General features: G+C 33.0%; 1 protein-coding gene across 1 annotated transcript in view; it reads left to right on the forward strand.

The window, feature by feature from the left end:
• The window catches only part of LOC139095613 (calcium-activated chloride channel regulator 1-like), a 47,314-nt gene that overhangs the window by 17,568 nt on the left and 4,700 nt on the right, over positions 1-25,046 (forward strand). The gene's annotated exons all lie outside the window — the stretch shown is intronic.

Consider the following 25,046-nt stretch of genomic DNA (forward strand, 5'->3'; position numbering starts at 1 on the left):
GTTGTCCTAATTAATCGTTTCTTCTAGGAACGACTTCTTTTTTGGGTTTTGTTTCGTTATATTCTCAATTTGTAGGAACAAGAAGAATTGAAAGATGGAAAAAATTGATTTATTGAATTTTGTGATTTGAAATGTGCAGATTTTTTGCTGTGAATAATTGAGGGGATTGTAGGATTTTGTGTGGTTTGTTCTGGGAAGAGACAGTGATGTCGATCCCTAAATATGACGCACAAATTGAAATTTCCTTCAATATTTCATAAACTCATGCAAATCCGTTGCAAACATGATTCATTCCTACATCACGCAAATCCACTTCATCCGACATTTAATAATTCCCTAAAACATCACATCATACAGGAACCATATGACATATTGCACAGAATATCACTAAAAATACTCCATCCTCATAATATTTTTTCTCATCAAAAATCCAGACTATTTATTCATAAAAAGACAAACATAAAAGCATGTGACAGATTGTTCAACTTCCTTTTACGCAAAAAAATACTTGATTGTCACTGACTGGAGATGGCCATTTCCTTTCTGGATGAGAAATTCGAGAACTTTTTTTTTGTTCTGCATAAAAAATTTTTCATTTCCATGTCGAGGCTTCCAATATGTTCCATGAAATGATATTAATATACAGCAGTATGGCTTCTATGACAATATTTTAATATTTTGCAAAATGTGAGGAACTGAACGGTGGAAAAGGGTCTCCAATGTCGTACTTCTGTGTGTCATAATGCTTGCGGTTTTTTTAAATCAATGAATTATTAATAAGAATAAGTTTGAACACTTTGCGATTGATTTTGAGAAGGTTATTAAGTTTCAAGTGGCATGTGCCGTGTGGTTGTGGGGAGGGGGGTATTGGAATTAGATGGATTTAATTAAATCTTGGTGTGTTGAGTTTGGGATTAGTTGAAGAATGTCATATTGAGTTGATATGTTGAGTTTAGAGCATCATATGCGTGGTTATGATGAGTATTCTCATCAGATCTGCATTTTTCCAATATTTCCCACATCCTGCTACCCCAACTCATCCAAACAACCCTTAAATACCCAAAAGAATCACCAAACTCCATCCCAACACCCACCACATCAACACACTCATTTGGTTTCAATTAATAAGCTTTCTCAAATCATATTGACGAGTCAAATTAGCGATAAATGCTCATTACACTCAAGACGGAAGTTTTACATTACTTAATACGCAAGCTTAGCGAACAATGTAGGCACAAAATAAAAATAAAAAAGTTCTCTTCAATTTAATTAAAAAGGCATCAAGCGAATAAGTGGATAAATGATAAAAACGGTGAAGTATCATGAGTGGCTTCAGTAAGCAAAAAAAATAGCAGCATGTCAGCATTTAAACTAGGGTAATTCGATAATACTTTTAAGAAATATTTGCTTTTGTGGACTTCTTTTAATTAATTTTGTGCTTCTTATTGCTTATTGCTTAGAAAAATCGATCGACATGAGGAATGTTTGGTGTTTTTGATGTTATAAGGGACATTTGGGGCTTGTTTGTGGGTGCTGGAATGTCAATGTCTTCAGAATTGGTATGGGATGGTATAGAGTGCCTGAATAGTCCAAATGCCTGAGACAAGTCGGCCTAGTACCGGATTTGGGATCGATTAACCGATTTGTGCTATCTACAGCATCATATCACTCATTCATCACCACAATACCCCAAAAAATCACTTCCTTATCCACCGTTAATCCCAATTTTGCACATTGTCTCATATTGAGTCTCAATACTCAGTTGCCATCTCAACCATAAAAATTCTCAATTTGATCACACAAAAAATTATGCCAAAATGTGTGCTTAATGACACAAAAATTACCACCTTGCGGTGTTAAATGAACTTGTCAGTTGCCAAATGTCTTCTAGTTTTAGTTCGTTAACTTTAATATGAAACCAGCTGTATCGGGGACTGTTTAATATTTTTGTGACGATTTGGGTTGGCTTCTTATCTTGCTTGGATGGTTAGGTAGATCAATTATGATTTATGGTATCCGGTAGATGGTGGATGAAGCTGGTTTTGTGGGTAGGATGGTTGGTTTAGTTAGTAAAATGAATTTTGGATTGATTTTGAAAGATTGGGAAGGTTGGCTGGAAGGAGGGGTGGCACACAATGACGGAGGGGGTAAGAGGGGTCAAAAATCGAATTTTGCAGCTACGTAACTAGCCAACTAAAATATGAATGATTATTTAGTCAAATTTGACCAAATTCGATCATTTTTTTGATATATTCACAACAGTCAAGTCAACTTGATGCAACTTATTCCCACAAAATCATAGTCAACTTCAAGCTCTACCCTTGAATTAATCATCATAAAATGCTCCAAATTCCTTCATTTATTCCCAAATCTACCCATCAAAATTATTCATAGTTCATCATTCATAATAAAAATTTAAAAATCCAATTTTAATGCCGCCTGATGCAACTTATTTCATCTTCATTTTCCTTCTTCTTCATTTCACTTCTAAATTCCTTTTAATGTGTCATGACATAAAAGAGTCTAAAATATATAAAAAATTGGATGACTTTTTGACAAATGCGTTTTTTTTTTAAATAAAATTAAATGTGTTCACTGAATTTGTTAAACTGCTCTTTTATATTTTACAGTTGTTGCTTCTTATTCTTATAAAACATTTTTTTTATGTTCTTAGCGTGCCGGGTGAGGTTCTTTTTGGTTGATTGTGTAAAATTAAAAGGAATTTTATTAAGTTGAGGAAGAAGAGATTAAAAGTTTTTTTATTATATTTGAGAATGTGTCAATCAAAATGCAGTTTTATAGTGGAATTAAGGTGGGAAAATTGCATCATTTTTGAGATTTTTGTAAGAGTTAAGTTGGGAATTTTAGGGAATTTTGCAATTTTGAGTCAATTTGGGATTAGTTTTACAGTTTTTGAGGTAATTAAGTAGATTTCTGGTTTTACGACTAGAAACTGCACTTACTGACTTATTACACATGATGAGCACATCAACCGTCATCCATGGCCTTCCTTACATCACACCCGACCTCAATCACAAGCTACAATCTTCAAATTCCCAATACCAAGTCAATTCTTCCTCACAATAACTGACACAATCTCTCCAAATATTCAATCTAAATTCAAAATTCCCCTCAAAAACAGAAGCAATCCAGCAAGACAATAAACTACTCCTTCCGCATAATTTAAATGCAACATGATGAATAATTGCCTTGTCTTCCTTAACAACATTCAAGAAAAAATTTAATTCAACTTAATCCATCTTTTTTTGTTTCTTTATATTCAGTCTTATCTGATTTTAATCTTATGCCTTCGTGCATAATTTATAAGTAGCAAGTTGTAGTTGAACATGCTTAGATCACTTATCCCGATTTTGGAGAGACATTTATCTTGTTGTGGAGGGGATGGATTTTGGGGGATATGAAGGGATATTAAGTGATTTATGATGAAAATTTGGAAGAATTTTGAGTACAAAATTTGGTCAATTTTTGGAATTTTCAAAATTCTAACCTCAAAATCTCTCACAGCAGTTCCCCATCCTTATCATCCAATTCCTTAATGTCCATCAATTTGTCTTTAAATTTCTCATTTTCTTCATCATAAAATAATCATCAATCTCATTTTTGATATCTTTTTACATTCAATCTGCTACTGGATCTGCTGCCATTTAAATTAATTTCCAATTTGCGTCTTAAATGTCTCTCGATTTATATTTTTTTATATCTCTTATTAATCCTCAATGGACCATTAAGTCGAAAATAATTAAACATGTTCAACAGCTTCATTTCTTGCCATTTTGCTTCCTATCGTCATTTATCTCACATTTTGTTCTGTTTTTCGTATTTAAATTGTAATGTTGTTGGATGTACGATGATTGAGTTCTTATTTTAGTGAAATTTATGTTGTGCTGGATAAAATATTTTGGAATTGATGGTATTAAGTGGTATCAAGGGTGCTGTAAGGGAATTTATGACTAGATTTAGTGAGTTTAATTTTGGATGTTTTTGGGTAAATTTAGAAATTTTTAAGAAAAGTTTAAAATAAATTTGGATTTTATTTAAATTATTTTCTAACTCTAGTCCAGGGGTGCTCAACCTTTGTTATGTCATAACTCATTTTGCATCTAAATTTGAGGATTTTTGAGCTTTTCCAAACATTTCCAATTTCTGGAATCACTTAGAATTTGACAGAATGTCCAAATGGTGTCTAAGAGCGTCGCAGCACACACACCAGCACCCCTGCCTTAATCTATTAATTTATTCACCTGTAACAATTCAAAAAATGCTCTCCCATGGCTTTATTTCCACGATTCAACAAGCAAGACAAGTAGCCAAAGTCACTTAAGTCCAACAAATGAACAAATAAAAAGACAAAGAAAATTCAAAAAATTCTGAATAAAAACGTTCATGTTAATTAATTACAGTCATTTTTTAACAGATTAATTCCATCTCGACCCCTTCCATTGCCGTCCAATTTATTCACTTTTTAATTTAATTATCAATTCTATTTTCTTTTTTTTTATTTTTTTCAAAATGTGAGATTAAATTTTACTAATTGAAATTAATTATGTTTTAATGGATCTCGCACCAACTGCCACCAACTGTTTATGATGATCGAGTTGCTTTTTTTTTCACTGTTTTGCCACTAAATTATGGAATGTTTTATGCTCGACACTTGCAACTGAGATTTTGTGAGATTTGTGATGAGATATGTGATGAATATTGGATGTAAAATTTGTTGATGATGAGCAGCTTGTGATGAGATTTAGTGACGTTAATTAAGAAGTTATGTAATATTGGTAGCTTAATTAGTGAGCGACTGATCTAATCTGATGTATTTAGCAGTTTGAATGTCTTTGGACTGTCATAAGACTCAAAATTACTAATTATACCGGAAAAACATGGATTCGTAAGTCATATTCAGGGACGACATGATTGGTTCTCTCATAAATTGATGCATGCTTAGTAATGTAGCCAAAAATGTTCAAATTTGAATATTTGTGCGCCATATTTGAGGACAACATTAACGTCTCCCCTAATATATGCTCCTAACCCTAACAAACAAAGCAATTTCCTCTAGTTTCCAGAGAGTAAGAGCTCAATCAAATTCTTTGTTAGTTAGGCTAAGTTCCATCAATTTTCTCTTTCATAACTCTCCTCATATCTTAATTAAAACCTCTCAAAACATAACATTTCATTGCATTTTTATCATCTCAAGTGGATTCATATTAGCTTAATTAAAATGAAAAAGGCTGCTTAAAGAGAATCCACTTGAAAGAAAATTTCCCTTTTATGTCTGTGATGAAATTTCCAACTCACTTTTATCTTATCTGGGAAATGCAGCTTGTTTGGGTAAATTAGGAATGATATTTGTGGATATTTGTGGAAGCGTACTTGAAAATTGGAAGTAAAGTGGTGGTTTGTGAAGTTTTTGTAGATTAAAGTGTATTAAGTAGGGTTGGGAGGAGCATACTTTGGGGTCTGAATTCGATGGAGTCTGAATTCCACTAGAGTCGGTCGTTAGAGGCATTTTGGAGTCTAGTGGAGCCTCTTTGGCTACTCCGCAAGTATTATGACTGCCTTTGTCCCTCAAATCACTTGGATCTCTTGAAGCATCCCAAAATTTCCATCAAAATCAAAGCTTTAATCCAGAATTCCATCAAAATTCCCATAAATCAGACTCAACTTCATCAAAACCCTCAAAAAATCTCGTCAATCTCATAATTTTTAATTAAAAATCTTCTCATATTTCTTCACTTCCTCATTATCTACTCTCTCCCTTTCCCATCACATCTCTATCACCCATTATCAAGAGACAAAATTAAGAAATTAATTCATTACTAATTGAATTAACGATGACTTTAAATGATAATAATTTAAATGCGATTTGAGCTATCAAGCCTCAATTTGTATGTCTAAAATCCCATACGCGGCACACACAAATTGTGTATAATTGGAATGTGTCTTTTCCCCTCTGCCTGACTCTCTCGATATCGATATTCGAAATGCGTAGGACTTAACAGCAGCTACTGAAATGTGCATTTTGCTGTATGTCTTTTGAGCTTCTTAATCCGTAATGTGTACGGGAAACAATCAAATTGTTTTGTTCTTTTCAATTAAATTTATGGCTTTTATTGCTTTTTAATCTTCCCGCTTTTTTTGTTGTGATTGTGAAGTGAAATTGAAATTTTTTTGTTTGATTTAATTTGAGGATTTTTGGCATTTCTGAGGAAGATTTGTGGGAATGTTTTTGGGAGTTTCTGGTGATTATTGTAGGAAATTGGATTATTTTTGGGAAGAAGTCAACGTAGAGTCGATTTAGATTGGAATTTGCACACAAAATTCTAAAAAAAGGCAAAATTTCGATCATCATGCGTCATATTTGGGAGAGACTTTAAACTATTTCCCTGATTATAGCGCACAACATCAAAATTTCTTCGATATTAATGCACAATCTTGTATATCCAAAGAATATGACGATAATTCAACATAAATTCCAGTTTTTATTCGTCCTATCTCATCCTAACCTCAATTTTGAACCTTTCTCATTTTCAATTTAATACCCAACCTCACTTAATTACAATTATTAAGTGACAACGACTCCTATTCCATGAACACGAAACAATAAAATTGTATAAGTCATATGACGATCGTCGAGGGAGTTTTAGATGTCAAAAGATGTACAAAGAAGTGACTTAAGTGACTGCACCTGCTTTTTGTATGTCATTCTTTTCCCCCCTTACTTCTTACATATATTATAAGGACGCTAATCAGCATATTTTAATGCACACACAAAAAATTGTTTGTTTCTTTATGTCTGTTTACTTAGGCACATTTGTATGCCTGTAAAATGAAGATCTAAAGATATAGATAAGAATTAAATAATTTTTTAAGGGATGGGCGATGATGCGGCTTTGCTGTGGAATTTTTAATTCCCTTTTTTAACGGAATTTCTTCCTAGAAATGTCAAGTTTTAATGGATAAAGCTATTAAAAAATCAAGAATATCTTTATTATCCCCACGAGAATTGACTCTGTTGCGTCCTCATTAAAATGTGCTGCAAAATAATTAGCATGAACACCTACGGATTGTGACTTAATATCATTTGGATTATTTGTAAGACGATGCGAATAAATGTGAAAAGAACATCGATAAAATGCAGATATTTGATATGCTAATTTTGTATAATCATCGAGCCGAAACAGTAAGGCGCGGTTCTTAATTCTCTTGATACGATAAGCAGTAAAATGCATCAGATTATTGAAGCTGTTCCAAGTAAATTGAATTATCTTAAAGTTGATGAGTTGATTGGTTTCTGACTGTTTTGGGTTTGTTGTGAGTCAGATTAGTGATTATTCCTGATTTGGTGATTGGCAAAAGGAACTTACTTAAATATCATATAAAAATCGATAATTGAGAATGCCATGCGTTATATTTGGGAAGACAGTAAACTATTCCACCAAATTTGCCGCACAAAATCAATTTTTTCAGTTTTTCTACTAAACTTAAATCATCATTAGACAAACCAGCTTCAAAAGTATCAAATATTTGACCAATTAGTCAATTAAAGATCACAAATTGTGATACAATCAATAAAGAAATCAACTTAATCTACAAAATTATCCATCAAATCAACTCAAAGCCTACTTTCTTCATTTAACTTCTTCTCCCATAGCAATCAACTGCCATCAGATCCCTTCTATGCCATTCAATCATCAAAAATGAAAAAAAGTGACACAGAAATTGAAACGCCAGTTCAATTACTAATTGAGGTTGCGCCACACCACATCGGACCTCTTAAATACCGTAAAAAAGAGAGTAATTTTCTATTATCATTACTCAACCTCTTAGCTGTAGCCACTCACTAGCCTAGCTATGATTTAATATTCAATTCAATATATTATATTAATAGTCACTTAGCTGTTATGCTGCGAAATTGTGTATGAAAAGAGAGAATAAAGGCAAGACTTCTTTTCATATTCGAATTTCAATTCATTTTTCATCATTCTTTCTTCTTCTTACTGCTGCTGCCTTTCATTATGTGTGATTAAATGTGATCATAGGAATTTAGTGAAATTGATCTCAACTGCTGTTACTGTTTGATCGAATTCTGTTGCTTTTTTTTTGTGTGTGATCGAAAATTTAACTATAATGTGTGATGAAAAATTAATATAGTTAATGATATGGATGCGATATGTGGCATACGGTATGTGATTGAGGTATGAAGTGTATGTATGTGGTGTTTGGATTGCCGTCGATCTAATAGTCTCGTCTTGCCTGTTTTCACTAAGAATACCGCTGGCAAACTCAAGTGTGTCGGGACCTTCCCGTGGACAATTTTGCGTGTTGCAGCACCACACTAGCTAAGCTAAAGAAAGCACAATCCAAGACATTAATCCAAACAATATCATCAAAATATTAGCAATTTATATTTTTTTATCACAAAACACAACCCAACCTCATCTTCACATTTTTAACAAAGTAATCATAGCTTTTAAAAGTCCATAAAAAACCATTTTGCGAACGATCAAATTTGCATATTTTTGCCATTTATTTCCGACAAATTCCATAAATTTTTAGACAAATTTTTATCAATAACCAATAAATTTCCAGTCAGTCTATCCCAAAAAAGAAACTCAAACCTTACAATTTACACAAATAGACGCGATTAAACCACAATGAGATGAATAAAGACCATCAACATCCAATTTAAAGTCATCAGAAAGCGATATTCAATTTTACAGAAATAACAGATAAGAATTGTGTCTATCCAGTTCCATCCAATAAATTTCTTTTCGTTCACCCACACGCGACATCAATAAAAAGCTCAAATAATCAACAATAGAGTCTTTGAATTGACCATTTTTAGAGTCTAAATGAGATGAGATCCAATTGTGGCTGCTTTTTATAGACAAGAAATCATTGCTTGATGCGTCGTGTCTCTTTTTTGGGATCACATTAGAATATGAAAAGATGAGAAAGTGGATGAGATGAAATATGTAAGCAGAGATTGAATTATGGAACAAAAGGGAAATTTTTTTTTGGAATAAAATGTTGAGTTATGGGAATATTTTATGGTTTTGTGGAGATTTGTGTGGACGTTTAGGGCATTTGGAGATGATTTGGTTGAGGTTTTGTGGGATTGAATGACTTTTGAGAGTTTTGTGCGTCATATTCGGGGAAATAGTTTACTGTCTCTCCCAATATGACGCACGACCAGCTTTTTTCTAATAATTTCACTACAAAGTCACCTCCAAGCTTGCATAGCACCTCAAATCTCCTTTCAAGTCCATTTAGCAATCTTTTCATCCAAGTCATGACTAAATAATTACTAATTAATGTCAAAATGATTCAAAACTTTCAAAAATAATGCGAATTAATTTGCAAGAAAAAAAAGTTTGTTGAGATGAACAACAAAAGATATCGAAAATATATATTTTTCAGCATAAATCACATCAACAAGACACAGAGTATAGTAAGAAGATCGACAATGAATGGTCGACAAAAGCAAAAAAGAGAAAATTGAATAAACTCTTTTTTTATATTTTCATTGAATTTCTTCATTATCACACAGAATTTATTTATATTTATTTGACTTGACGGTGAGGGGACAGAGGGGTATTCAGGGGGAATCCTAAACTTAAAATTGTCAATCCTAACCTCAAAATTGTCATCCTAAACTTAAAATTGTCAATCCTAACCTCAAAATTGACTATCCTAACCTCAAAATTCCTAATTCTAACCTCAAATTGTGAATCTTAACCTCAAATTTTCCAATCCTAACCTCACAATTGCCAATCTTAACCTCAAAGTTGTCGATTCTCCCCTGACTCCGCACCTGACTTGAGGATGATACGAGTCTCAATAAGTAAAAGAAAGTCTTTTATATTTGTATGAAAAAAAAAGAAATGGCAAAGAAGATGTGAAGAAGTTTATGGGAAAGCAATTGAATGAAAAAGGTCTTTTTTGTGCTGCTGTTGTTGTTATCGTTAAAGTCATGCTGGAGTGCTTGACGTGGTATAGCATGAAAGTGGGTCGCGAAGAAGATACCACAAAACAGAAAATATTGATGAAACCCATTTAGCATTTATCGAGCTGCGATTCTTTTTTGGATTTTTTTTATTGAGTCGAGTATGGTTTGGGACTGGAAATAAGTCAACAAGCAGGCTATAATGAGCCATAAAGATTTTTTTTTTATGTTGAATGACCGCAAAATGCTCAATTTTTTGTGTTTGGGACCTTTGTTGGATGAGTGGAGTTGAGAGGTCTTTTATGTTGTGCTTCTTGTTGTGTCTGACTGGGGATTTATGAAATGTGGGAAATTATCGGTCGGTAAATTCAATTTTGAGGTTAAGGGATATGGATGCAATGTAGTTATGTGGTGATGAATGGTTCGTTGGACTTAAAGAGCTTTTGGTTTTGCAGGAATGATTTTAAACGTGCGTCATATTCTGGGAAATAGTTTACTGTCTCTCCTGAATATGACGCATGGGTTGTGAATTTTGAGGTTAGAAATTTGAGGTTAGGATTCACAATTTTGATGTTAAAATCGATAATAACTAATTAAATTCAGCACAAAGCCTCAACTGACCTCCTATCCACATCCATATCTCAACAATTTGATCTCCATAATCTCAATTCAATTAATTTAGCATAAAAAGTAGCAATAAATTTGAATAATTCATCCATCAATTGATTCACATTCTCCGATATAAAGCCAGCATGAAAGGCTTTTCAACTTCCTCATTTCCTTCAATTTACCAACAAAAAAAAAATTGAATATTTGTTATTTAAATTCATAAAAATTAATTTTTTTTTTCGCTCATTTAAATTCAAATTTTTTGGTTTTTTTGTGCTTTCAATTTATCAAAAAGAAAGTCAAATGCGAACTTCTTAAGCAGCGATTAAAACTTACAACAACAAATATGCGGATTTTATTCAAAAGTTTTGAATAAATTAAGCTGAAAAGATAATTTTTGCTAATATTTTCTTAACCTTTTTAATGATTGTTGTTGTAATAGGCACAGTGAGTGGAATTGGATTTAAATTTTGCTATTGTTGGTGATACGGTTGAGTTGGTTTGGGTGCTGTGAGCTACAGATGAGGAATTGTGACTCGATTTCTTCAATTTCTAACCTCAATCTTCCTATTTCCCGCCAAAAATCACACTTTCCGCCAAATCTCAAACCTAACCAAAAAGTCACTAAATTCCCACCAAAATCCTAACCTTTAAATCCAAAGACATTCATCAATGATATCTCAAACTCAAAATATATCCAAAAATGCCAAATCTACTTACTATCCCACAACCTCTTTATGCTGTTTATCGTTCCTCACATAAGAATTTCACATATTACGAACAGGCAAAATAAGAAAATAATCTTCAATCAACCCATTTTTTTTCGAGTATGCCTCTATCATCTCCTTCACGTTCATCATCTTTAACTCATTTTCAATGATCAATTGCGATGCTCCCAGCAGCATACTTCTCAGTGATCATGAGGTTTTTTGTTTTTGTTTGAGTCTTAGTGTGTGATTGAAATGATATTTGAGATGGAAGTTGGTGTGGAGAAGTTGAGGAATGAGGCGCATTTTAAGATTGGTAGCCAAATTTTTGAGGTTATGTACCAAATTTTGAGGTTAGAATCAAAAATTTTGAGGTTATGTTCCCAACTTTCAAGGTAGAATTCTCAACTTTGAGGTTAAGTGCCCAATTTTGAGGTTAGAATTTAGCACACTGACAAAGTGTCAGCAACTCTCATCCACCAAAAGCCTCAACAATCTCATACCAACATCCATTCCCAAAAACGTCTTCTTTTCCCTCCAAAAATGTCAATTTATCGTGAATCTTAAAATAAGAAATTCTGAAAGGAGCTCTTATGACTCCCATTTATGCTTATATTTCTGCACACACATGCTTGTTATCATGCATTCGTCATCGCATTACGACCATCACATGGTATGGTCATGTTACAATGGGAAATTATTCTTACAAAATGAACAGTTACAACGACGAGTCATAAAAGAATAACTATATGGGGGGCAGGGGTGGACAACCTGTGGTGTGTGGCACACATTGGTGGTTTGCTTTGATGGGAACTGCACATGGGATGCAGTTTATGGCATCTAAGGCAGATCATTAAGGTGCCGCGTCACACAGGTTGCTCACCCCTGATATATTGTATATATTTTTCGTGAATATTAACGATTTTTATTCTTTATTTTCATTTCATTTCAGGTTTGTATCGAGAATGAATGTCTTTTTTACGTTTATGGCAATGAATACTACATATGGAACTGAATCAAGAGAGAAAACAAAGTACAAAGAATTTTCACCTTTTTTTTGTGGGTTTGTATAAAGCAGCATTGTACAGAATGTAATGAAGACATACTGGCCTATAAAATAAAAAATTAAGAAAAATTAGAAACGATGACTTGACGTGGTTGTTCAAGGTCTGACAAATCTACCAAAAATCTTTAATTCTAGTGCTAGACACGATGAAATGTGGTTGATTCGAATGGGAAATCGGAGGTAATTTAATTTAGAGATGGATTTGTCATATGGTATGTGGCAGATTTTTTTCGTACAGATTTGGTATGATTGGTATGTAGACGAGATAATTATTGGGTATGGGAAGATTTGGAGCTAATTGGGAAGATTATGGATGGTTTTGTTGGGTATTGTGTGTATTTATTGGAATCAAATGAGCAGAACTGAGGTTTGAGTTAGTCAGATTGACGCTCAGCCACAGTGACGCTTAGCCGGAGTGACGCAAACGCTGAGCCGGAGTCACAGGATTGATGCTCAGCTGAAATGATGGTAAGCAAAGGAGGTACTAAGCTGACTTGATGCTCAACAAGTGTGACGTTCAGCCTGAGTGATGCTCAGCCAGACTGAAGCGCAGCTTAACAACGCTCAGCCAAGAATTGTTCAAATCTTATTCATATTACCAATTATATTTATCTAGTTCAAATAACAAGCTAGTCATAACAATCTATGATATCCATATTTGTTCATCAAAATCTAGTTCAATTTTTGTTTCAAATCCAAACCCATCAATTACCTAACCTCACTTTCTTTCCATTCCAAACTTATTCCAAATGATAATCACAGTCCACAAATAGGAAACAAAAGAAATAAGTCAATAATCTTAAATTCTTCATAATTAACACATTCTTTAGATTCGCAGTAGTAAAAAGTATCTTCAGTTTCATCGACCTCAATCACAGCTACAGATGCCAAATGTCTAGGTTCCCTTCACTCGTCTTCGATGAACATTATCATAATTTCCTTACAATTGCCCTTTTAAGTCAATCAAGCTACTGCAATTTGATTTTAAATTACAAAATAAATGAAAATAAAAGGTAAAGAACTTTAAGCTGTTTTCTAGGCTTTATGCTGTAATAATTTAATCGTTTGGTGAACTTTAGAAGATGTTTGGATGGAAAATGAGATTTTTTGAGCGCGGTTTTCTCGGATGGGAAAAAGTTTGAGATTTGGGCAACTTTGAATGAATTCTGGATCAAATTGGATTTTGAAGCCACACAGCTCTGCAGACCAGATTTAACAAAGTTCCAATCAAGTCCTTCCCTTCCGCGAAAACCGCGCTCCATCCAACAATACTCAATTCACAATTCTTCGCGCTCTTTCTTTCATTTACATCTCAACTGTTGTTCCTCCATCATCTTCTTCTTCCTCCTTTTGTTAGCTATAAATGAGGCCATCAAAGTAACAATACAGCACAGCATCCACAAAATATGTGCCCTTTTCTGCACCTTAATGCCATTGAGAACATCAAATTGTCAATTGTTTACTTGCTTATGTCTCTTACTCACTCTCTCACCCATTTTAATGCGCAAATCAGAGAATCACGTACATTAAAAATTGCTGACAAGAAAAGACCATAAGTTGGGGATCTTAAAATTGCCATAGCTTGATACATTGTCTGAGTGTAATTTATTGTAAAGTATATTTACGTTGAAATATGTCGCTGACCTCAGCGTGCATTCAATTATAGCCTCAACAAGAGAGAGAAATGAGACGATGTGCTGATGAAAGTGCAGCTGATGCTGACTTTTTTTTGTCGCTGTTTTGATTGCTTTGGAAAGTTCGGGACGTGACATTGGGGTGGAGATGGTGACTTTTGAGGTTATGTTGGCTAGAACTTATTTTCAGGATTCAATAACATTCAACCTCAAAATTAGATACATTAAGATTATAACCTCAAAATCAGGACATTTGTAAACATAACCTCAAATATTAATAACATAACCTCAAAAAAACTCATAAAAATCCACCAAACCCAATGTCAAGACCATCATTAAATCGTATGATTGGCCATCAATATTATTAAAAATGACACTTTTGAACCCTTCATTCAGCCTCATTTACTTTCTTTTTTATCTCCATAAGCAGCAAGAAATGTCCATTTGTGAAACAATACAAGCATTTAAGTGCCTTTAACATCTAAAAATATCCGAAAAAAAAAAAACAACAGAAATGATCCATCAATCTTCAATGAGATTGATTTTTATCATAATTTTTTTCTGTTATTGCCGATCGATCACATGCACGATAGTTTTGTGGCCTTTTGTTCTTCACTTATGACTCTTGAAGATATAAGCTCATACGTATATATGTGCGCATATATAGAGAAAATAGAGAAATGAGAAATAAAAGTTGATGATCAATCATTTAGAAGATGAAATAAGAAGAGAAAATCTTTGAATGGATTTTTAAATGCTGTTTGGGAATTTAACTTAATGGGGATTTTAACAAATTACATGAACAAAAGTCACGGATAAGAGTGTTGAATAAGTGAATTAATATTTCTTCTATTTTAATCGATGTTTTGAGATTTGTTTGAGGTTATGTATTAGATGGATTGATTTTGGGATAGAATTGTCTAAATTTGGGTTATGGCTGCATGGACTTTGAGAAAGGTTATGTTGACTAAATTTGAGGTTATATCCTCTGATTTTGATGTTATCTCAAATCCTCTGAATTTTGAGGTTATGTTACCTAAATTTGAGGTTATGCATCTTAAATTTGAGGTTATGCGACCAAATTCTTCATAATCTATCACCATCTGCACTCTGCATCTCCTCATCTACCATAAAACTTTCAGGTCACCAAATGCCAACTCCAAAATTACCTCAAAAAAGCTCACAATTTCCATATCGATCATAAACAAATAGAAAGGGTCATAAAGTACACATAAACACATGTGGATTGACATAGATCATATGCTACACAGCACATCTAGGTTGTATCTAATACTTTAAGCTGTTCTTATGATTGATGATTTTTCAAAAGTTGTTTAAAGAATTCCAAACTCTACGCGCGCATTTAAATCTTTCGTCTGATTTCCAATATCCATGTGACATGAATCTAGTCTAGGCTATGGCTTTCAAATTCTAGTTCGACACTTTATAACACAATTTTTGCTCGCATTCTGCAACTTGAGTTGTTAAATCGACCTTTAAATGTCTATACTTAAGCTGTATGAATTTCTATTTCCAATGCCTTTCAATTAAGACCGCAAAAGCCAGCATCAATTGGCGCAAAAAATAAAAATCAGTTACGAAATCGACTGTTGGAAGCTCGAATAAAATTCACATAATTTACGTTTTGACTTATGCCTTTAAAAAAAGCCACATTTGGCATTGCACATGAGAAGCTTTGAGCTTGTTGGGTTAGCTGGTATTTCAGAGGCAGTTACTTGAGTTGTGGTGGATTGACTGTCTTACTGGATCAGGTGTGGACAACCTTTTTTATGTCACAGCACACCTTGGTGGCTCAAAACCGCAGTCGGCATACGATTCCTGACGTTTTTGCAGTCCACAAGTGCACCACAGCACACAGGTTGTCCACCCCTGCATATAATGCGCCACAATCCATTCACATTCATCGCAGTCAATGCTCATTTAAGGTTAAGACAAATAGACATACAGCACCATATGGTTGCCTGCTTACATACATTCATGTACATACGGAATAGCTTGTAATGTTGCTTTATGGCATTGCACCAAAGCACAGAGTACATACATAGAGTTTTTTGAGGTGCACATGGAAAGTTAATGACGATTGAATCTTGAAATGTGTCACATACATATCGCTCTCTCGGTACTTTTAAGGCGGCATACACTCACGTCTTCATCTTCTTAAGAAATTTTAACGTCTATAAAAAAAAAGCAAAACAAGACATGAGAGGAAGAAGTAAACATTAAATGGAAATAATGAGTAAATATTGTATGATTTAATGTGACAGTGATGAGATTGTGGGGTGATGGGAACTTTATTGGGATTTTTGAGAGTTGTGTACCCCTTATTTGTAGTTGTATACCCTTTTACATACCTGGATACCCCTTATGCACAGTTGTGTACCCCTTTTCACAGTGTGATCCTCATTTTAATAGTTTTTTACACCTTATTCAAAGTTGTGTACCCCTCATTCACAGTTGGATACCCCTCATTTACAGTTTTGTACCCCTTTCCATATCGACATACTTATTTTCATAGTTGCTTATTAATAGATTCCCCCCATTCCTCATCTGCAACCGCGTACCCTTGCTTAAAGCTATGAATCCCTTCTTGTCAGCTGCGTACCCCTTCCTAACACACTCCAATTGAATTGTCACAAAAATAAGCAATTGTTATCTTCCTCCTAATTCTCATTCTTTATTTGTCATCATCATTTTGAGCGATGCTTACACAAAAATTGTGTCTGTTTAATTTTCTTAACTTATTTTGTTATGCAAACATGAACAAGAAATACAAATGAAGATAAAAAGAGGAAAAATAATAAAAAATTTCAACAGAAATTCCACTCAACACAGCACAATTGTCATCATTCATAAAGTTTTTTTTTTTTAATACACGGCGTTGTTTGGCATGTCATGAATGTGTCGCAACTAAGAAAAAAAAGACGGGAAAAAGGCAACAATAATAAAATGTTTAAATATTATTTCTACTGATGAGATGAGCTGGAGTATGATTTTTTTTTGTGCTTGCTGTGTGTGCGCGCACATCTCGAACAAGCAATTAATGAAGCTTGAATGGAATAAATTGTCTAAAGAAATGGATGAGGAAAGTGAAGAAATTATGTAAAGTCTTGAATTTATGGCTTTGTTTTAGTTTTGATAAGTTGTAGAGCTCTCAGTGAGCTACAAGGGGTATGCAGCTATGGGTAAGGGGTACACAACTATGAAAGGGGTACGAAGCTATCAAAAAGTATTCAAAATTCTCAATAAGCTCTAAAAATCCATCAAATTCTCATCACAAATCGCTACCTAACCTCACTAATTCCATTCACTTTTCTAACATTCATTTCATAGTTTTTGCCATTCAACATTTCATCTTTCTCAATTATTATCATCCATTTTATTCGCATAACAAAAAGCATAAAAACATTTTGTTCATCATTTGACTTTTTATGGCAGTTTTTATAGCGAAAACATCTTCTTTTTTCCATCCATAGCTTAACTCTCGCTCGTGTTTTTGTTGCTGCAAAATGTTTAACAAATTCACATAAACTTATTTTTCTTTTATTACAGAAAGTAAAGAATGAGTGATGTTTGATGTATCCATGAATGCATGTCTAATGTGTCTGTAGTCAAATATGTCTATTTGGATATTTGTGTGTCGTATGAAGACATTTTCGAGTGATGTGAATGGAACATAAGGGAGCGTTTTGTGTCAATAAAGATAAAGTTTTGGACAAAAGATTGTGTTTTTTGGGAAGATAAAAGAGACGACATTGTGAGGAGATTAGCTGAATGGCAAATAAGTTGATGCTTAATTATGTAAAGTTTGATGGATATTGATGGAAGCTTTGTATGATTGCTTTATAACCTTGGCAGTTGCGAACTCTAGTTTTGATAGTTTCATACCTCTTGGTGAAAGCTGTATACCCCTTTTTCGATAACTGTGCACCCCTTATTGTTAGTGGTGTACCCCTTTTTCAAAGCTTTGTAGCCCTTTTCAGTAGCTTCGTACTCTTTTCTGGTAGCTTCGTACCCCTTTCTTAGTTGCTTTCTACCCCTTTAATAGTAGCTTTGCACCTAATCCTATCAATAAAATCCAATAAACATGCAAAACTCATAACCCATAAGTCATCGCATAATTGAAATTTCATAATAAATCCATTCAAAAATTTCATTTTTTTTTTGATCAAACATAAAATGATAAATTTGAACATGATTTTTATTTCAATATTCTCCGATTTTGTAAGAGCATCAATAATGAGAGAATTTTTTTGTTATTATTACTTAACAACAGCATGCACTTCATTTTTCTCATGTTATTTAATAGCTCTTTTTTTTGGTTAATAAAAAAGTCTATTTAATTGGTACAAAAAGTGTGTAACTTACGCTGCATTGACGGTACATAAAGAAAAAGGTTATGCTGCTCATTTAAGCTGTGAACTGAGAAGAAAATTCAATTAAGCTTAAGTTGGAATGTGATGCAAAAATTGATACAGGTCAATGAATGAACTGGATGGAGTTCATGGATGGAGTCAAGTAGATTAAACGGACGGGTTCTTGAGTTAATGAGATTATTAGCTTATTGGATTAGTGCTTAATATGATTGAGAATTTGATCGTTGTGGATTAATGTAGAATATTGGTCAGTAATTGTAATCATTCATGAAAAACAACTTTTTTTTCAATTTTATTCTTTGAATTTGTTTTCGCAGGGGTATATTAAAAGCTTTGAAACAATTTTGAAATAAATAGGGTATGAAATTAGGGATTTTGCTATAGATTTTTCTGCGGCAAAAAATCTACATGGGTACATTTTTTTGCAACTATTAAATCTACCGGCGTAATCTTCCGAAAGACAATTATTTATCTGAAAAAACTTTCTTCCGCAGATAAAATCTTTATAAAGGGTATGTAAATATCAATATGATTGAGAATTTGATCGTTGTGGATTAATGTAACTATCAATGAAGGGTATGCAATCACAAAAGGTATGCAACTATCAGAAAGGGTCTATCTATCACAAAAGGGGTACACAACTATGCAAATGACTCAAAAGTAATCTACATACCTTAATAATAGAAGGAAATTTGAAATTCAATGAGAAAATAAATCAAAATAATACAAAAGAGCTTAAAACAGCTGAGAGATCTCAATGACTGCGTAGGTGACTGACTCGTACAGATTATGGAAATAACAACAATAATAACAAATTTTTTCTCCCATAAATTCATAAAAATATGAATTGAGCGCGTGGTAAAATGATTAAAATAAACGAACGATTGAAGTGAAATTTCTCATTTTTCCATCGCATGATGCGATTTATTGGATTATTGATGATGAATTCATGTGGAGATGAGTGAAGAGATTAGAAAATGGCTAATTTGAATTGAATGCATCATGCGCTGAAGGCATGGAGAAAACTCTTTTTTTTAGGTTGAACATTTTTCATAAAAAATTTCTTGATTAATTGATCGATTTGCGATATTTGAAAAATATTCGCAAACTTGATAAATTGGATATACTGTTGGAAATATGAAATTGGGAACTAAGATCAGACTAGAGGTGAAGTTGGAGGAACTGATAGATAAGTGCAGGTATTTACTGATGAGATATTAAGTATCTTAATGCAAGTTTAGTGAGTTATGGAATGGTAAGAGAAATTTTGTGGTCAGACTGCAGTTTATGACCTTTGATGATGATTTTGGGATAGTCTGGCTGATTTCCGTAGTTTCTATTTATGAGCATTAATTTAATAATGAGGTTATTGTAGGTTATGAGAGGTAGATCACTGATATGATGGTTAAGTTAGCTACTATGAGCTGAATTGTTGATGTATGGATTCAATCATCAAAGGAACAGTAGGAATATTCATCATATTCAGGGAAACCATCACCAAACTCCACAATTCCAATTACAACATCCAACAACAATCCTCTTAAAATCAACATTGAAAACTCAACTCAAAATCACATCTCAAGTCAAGACACTTCAATAACCCTCTTCAGATGTGGGTGCGATTGCAATTTAACGCCTTAAAAATATCTTCAAGTACAGCTTCCGCTCCTCTTTTGTACCAATTTTATTTGTGCTGTTCACTATTTCGATCTCATCTGTCATTAAGTTACGCAACAAATGTGAGAATTTCATTGAAGAGCTCTTTTTTGGCATTTTAGAGACAATTTAAGCTGAATTGTTTGATTTGAAGATTTTTTTTATGTTAGATTGATGTAATCTTAATAGGTTAAATTGAATATTCATAGGCAGAATTGAATAGACTGAATGGAAATGACATAATAAACTGTTAAAAGTTGATTTTAGAGTCAATTGACATTTGTAGTATGATCAATAGTTATCTAGATGTTGCTAAATTGTTGGGAATTAAGCTTGAGTTTAATGAAATGTCAATGCGTTGTGGAAAGTGAATGGAAAATTTTGATCTGGGTATTTTATGCTGTCATTTGATTTGCTAGAGTCACAACGGCTTGAAAACGGATTTAGGATCAAATGACCGACTTGTGCTTTTCGAATTGACTCCTTAGTTCCTTACTTAACCCTCAAAATATCCCAAATCAGCCCCACATCCAATAAGTCCCCCTTTACACTCATCCACAAACATTTACAAAACCTGCAATTACTTCATTTTATTACTTTTCATCGCCAAAGTCCCGCAAAGGCTTCTTCTGCGTCACTCTCAGTTATTTTCCATTGTTGTAATAAAATTCCGACAATCATCGTGATCATCACCTTTCATAGACTTTTAAAAGAGTTATTTATAGACGTCTATTGCCATATAAAGTGCGTGGCGAAAAGAAAGATCGAAAAAATAAGAAGAAAAAAGCGCAGTAAAAATTGTGAATTATGGAATTTTTTTTCGAGGCCTTGATTTTGGATTTTTACACGCTTTTTGTAGATTGTTGTGAATTTTGGGGAGAGACTTTTGAGTTTATTGTAGAATATGACGCACAGTAAGAGTGATTTGAGTGCTATTGGTGCTGTATTGTCCTTTCAAATGGAATATATTAGTTAATTGACCGATAGTCCGGTCCCAGGTCAGCATGACTCTAATTTTTCGTAAGATTTAGTTAAATCCTTTTGTCATTTGAGCCTTCCAGACCACTTTTTAGACTAGATGAGGCACTTAATCGCTTAGTTCCTCAATAAAAGTACAAGATTATCAAAATAAAGTCAATATTCTAGATACTTGATCAATCCGGACCTTCCACACCTCAATAATCTACTTAAGTACTTAAACAATCAGCTCACAACCTCACAAAATCACAAAAATACCATTTAAAGTTCCAATCTGTGACTCAATGCCAACTTTCATTTCCTCCAAATCCTCTTATAAATTCACAAATTATTCCAAGAAAATCAGAGACTTAAACTCCTCTCAAATACAGTCACATACAAGCATTGTCAACTCACACCTAAGTGAGAAATTTCACGAGAAAATAAAAATCCAATAAATTTGCGCCTCGAACAAAGCACAAAATTCCGATAAACATTTTCACAATTTAAGTCAATAAATAAACAGTGCGAAAAATATCTCTTGATTATTATGCAGCATTTGCATAACACATTGTCATTATTGCTATTGTTGATGAATTCTCACATGTGCCATACACGATGAGTGTGAATCAACAACTTGAATTGAATTTATGATGAGTCAACAATATGATTGTAAATATTCGTAGAATTGATACATGTGTGTGATGTATGGCTGGATGTTTATTGGATTTGTTGCTGAGTTGAGGTGATAATTTTGGATTTGATGTTGGGTTGAGTGGAATTTGTGGGTTGGAGGTGGCGTATTTGATGCATTTGAAGATGAGATTTAGAGATTTTAGGTCAAAAGGAAGCAAATATCCTCAAATTATGGAAAAAACTTTCAAAATTCAAGCAAAAATCGAAAATTTGCTGCAAAATTCTGAGCAATTTATCAGAAAATTGAACAAATTCCACTAAAAATAAGCAAAAATTCATCAAAATCCTTCAAAATCACCAAAAAAATTGTCGAAATTCATCAAAATCACACCAAACCCATCTTCCGTCATTCAAATCAATCCCATTAAAAACTCAAAAGCTCATCAAAAATATCCAATAAGAAAAACACACGAAAAAGCATCAAAATTTTTACTTTCATCAACTGCCAAAATTAGCAACTTATTGTTATGATGAACATGATGGAATTCAATTATTGAACGATGATGAGTGATGAAGTGTGATGCAAAAAAATAAAAAAAATGAATATTTGAAAGTAAAACTGCTTTTTGTGATGAATATGCACGATTTATGGAATGGAATGAATAATACGGAAGTGAATATTGGATTTGGGCATGTTATCGGGAATGTGGGACTAGATTTGAGGGATGTAATAGATTTGGGTACTAGAATGTTTCTTAGAATGGTGGATTTGGGGATAAAAGGACTAGAATGTTGATTGAATGACTTAAAGTACTAGAATAACGTACTAGATTGCTTTAAGTACTAGAATATTGTAATATAGTACCCAAAAAGTGGACTAGATTGTTTAAAACAGTCGAATATTGCACTAGACTACCTGAAGTAATAGAATATTGTACTAGATTGCTATAAGAACTAGAATATTGTATTAAATTGCAAGAGTATTGCATTTAGTACTAGAATAATGTGCTACATTATTTGTATAATGTGCTAGATTGATTGAAGTACTAGAATAATCCCCTTCAATGCTCAATCTAATTACAAGTTGCATCCATCTAAACCAGCAATTCACTGTTGCATCACAAAAAGTTCTAAAAATTACTGTAAAATTATCGCCAATTCTAATAACCATCAAACCACAATTCTACAAAAATATACAGTTAATTTTCGACATCAACATCGACTCATCCAAAAACCACAAAAAAAACTTATTTAATTTTTAAATGCCCGCAAAGTGAAAAAAAAAAAGTTGAAAAAATTCAATTATAAAACAGACTTGAAGCACAGCATTTAAATGCACAGAATAAGTTTTTTTCGTTATTTAATATCAAAATTTATAAATGTTACAAAAATATAAGGGACAAGTTAAACGAGCGTAGTTCCGGCTTTGGCACTGCACATACGCATCACATTCCCGGTTCTTTTCCTACACATATTCCGGTTTGATGTACGGCGATGTCCGAAACACCTGTGACTGAATTTAACTGACTGTTATTTATATTTTATGCCTGTACTGCCTATTTGTTGTTGCTATTGTTACACTATTCGCTTCCCTATCGTTTCCACTAAACTGCACTTAATTTTTTTTATATAAAATTCTACGCACTGCACACATTAAATGGGCATATTGAATGTGTGTGAGTTTGTGTGATTTATCATTTTTTGATTTATGCTACTTACTTGCTGCTGGTTTTCGAGTTCTAATTAATGGTATGGAAGGTAGACGATTCAGCAATATTGTCTGATTTATATTGGTGCTGAATGAATTAGAATTTTGATTCAAGTTTTTTGAAGAATAACCTCAAAATTCATGATTTAACCTCAAATAACCTTAAAATTAGTGAACATAACCTCAAAATTTATGAAAAACCTGAAAATTTGGCAACATAACCTCAAAATTTCTGAAAAACCTCAAAATTTGGCAAAATAACCTCAAAATTCTTGGGAAAATATCAAAATTTGGAAACATACCCTAAAAGTTCATGAAAAATGACCATTTTTTGGATTGAATCCTCCATAGCTAAGAACATAACCTCAAATATATCAAACCTAACCTCAAAATTCATTAACACATTTCAAGAATTTTTCCCAAAAAATTAGCTTTTTTTCTTCAAATTTTCTATTCAAAATCATTTTTAATTCAATTTAAAATCAATTTTTAATTCCCATTTACACAATCTTTTCACAATTTCTTATTCAATTTCCATTTCAACGCATCTTTTTGCTTCTCATTTTCTCTTTCATTCATATTCCATTCAGTCCTAATCGTTCGCTTCCTGTCTTTATTTCCATTAAATCATCATTTAACCCAATTTTTATTCCCTTTTTTCTATCTCCTTTTTCTTCGAATCATTGGTGCATTTAATTCACCGATATATCAATTTTTCTAGAGTCTTTATGTACTTACATGCGTATTGTAAGTGTAATTTATAACATTAATACATATTATAAGGGCTATAATGTGTGTATGGAGATTGAGAATCGAGATAGAAATAATGTGTGGAGAGTGAATGTTGATGGTTGGAGTTAGGATTGGATACTCAACAGCAAAACCTGAAAATTCAAGAATTTAACCTCAAAATTCAGAAATTTAACCTCAAAATTCAGGACTATAACCTCAAAATTCAGGATTATAACCTCAAAATTCCAGAATTTAACCTCAAAATTCAGGAACATAACCTCAAAATTCAAGCACATAACCACAAAATTCAAGACCATAACCTCAAAATTCAGGAATATAACCTCAAAATTCAACAACATAACCTCAAAATTCAGCAACATAACCTCAAAACTTATCAACATAACCTCAAAAATTTCCCAAAAAAATCCGAGCATCCCAACCTCAATATTCTAGTCATGTCTACACGATTAATTCCACCATAAGTCTTTCATCTCTTTTCTCCTTTAATTTCTCGTACATTACGTCTACCAATTTCTTCTCACTCCACAACCGATTCTCAGCATGATCATGTTTAGATTCTCTTTTAGAATAACATAAAAATTGCCTTTAATGTTTTTTCGTTTATTTTCTAACCTAAAAAAATAGGTGAATAATTTGCTTCAATTTGTCTGTTATGTAATTTGTTCATTTTGTGGGTAATTTCTATCTGTACACGCATCGATAGATGTATCGAGTAGCTGCTCATATGGTTATAATTGACTGAATACTGAGTTGCAGTAGTTGAGTTATTAAGGCAGAATTTTGGGGAATAATTGTTTGTTTATATTGAAAAGTTGGGAAATTTTTGAGGTTAGAATAGGAAAAAGTGAGGTTATGCTGACAATTTTGAGGTTAGAATCTTAAAAACAAAGATTCTGTGTACAAAATTGTGTACCAAATTTGAGGTTAGAATCGGAAAAATTGAAATTTTACTGACAATT

The sequence above is a fragment of the Chironomus tepperi genome, unplaced genomic scaffold, assembly GCF_022539635.2.
Source record: "Chironomus tepperi strain 1889 unplaced genomic scaffold, CSIRO-AGI_Ctep_v1 contig_34, whole genome shotgun sequence".
Taxonomy (NCBI): Eukaryota; Metazoa; Arthropoda; class Insecta; order Diptera; family Chironomidae; genus Chironomus; species Chironomus tepperi.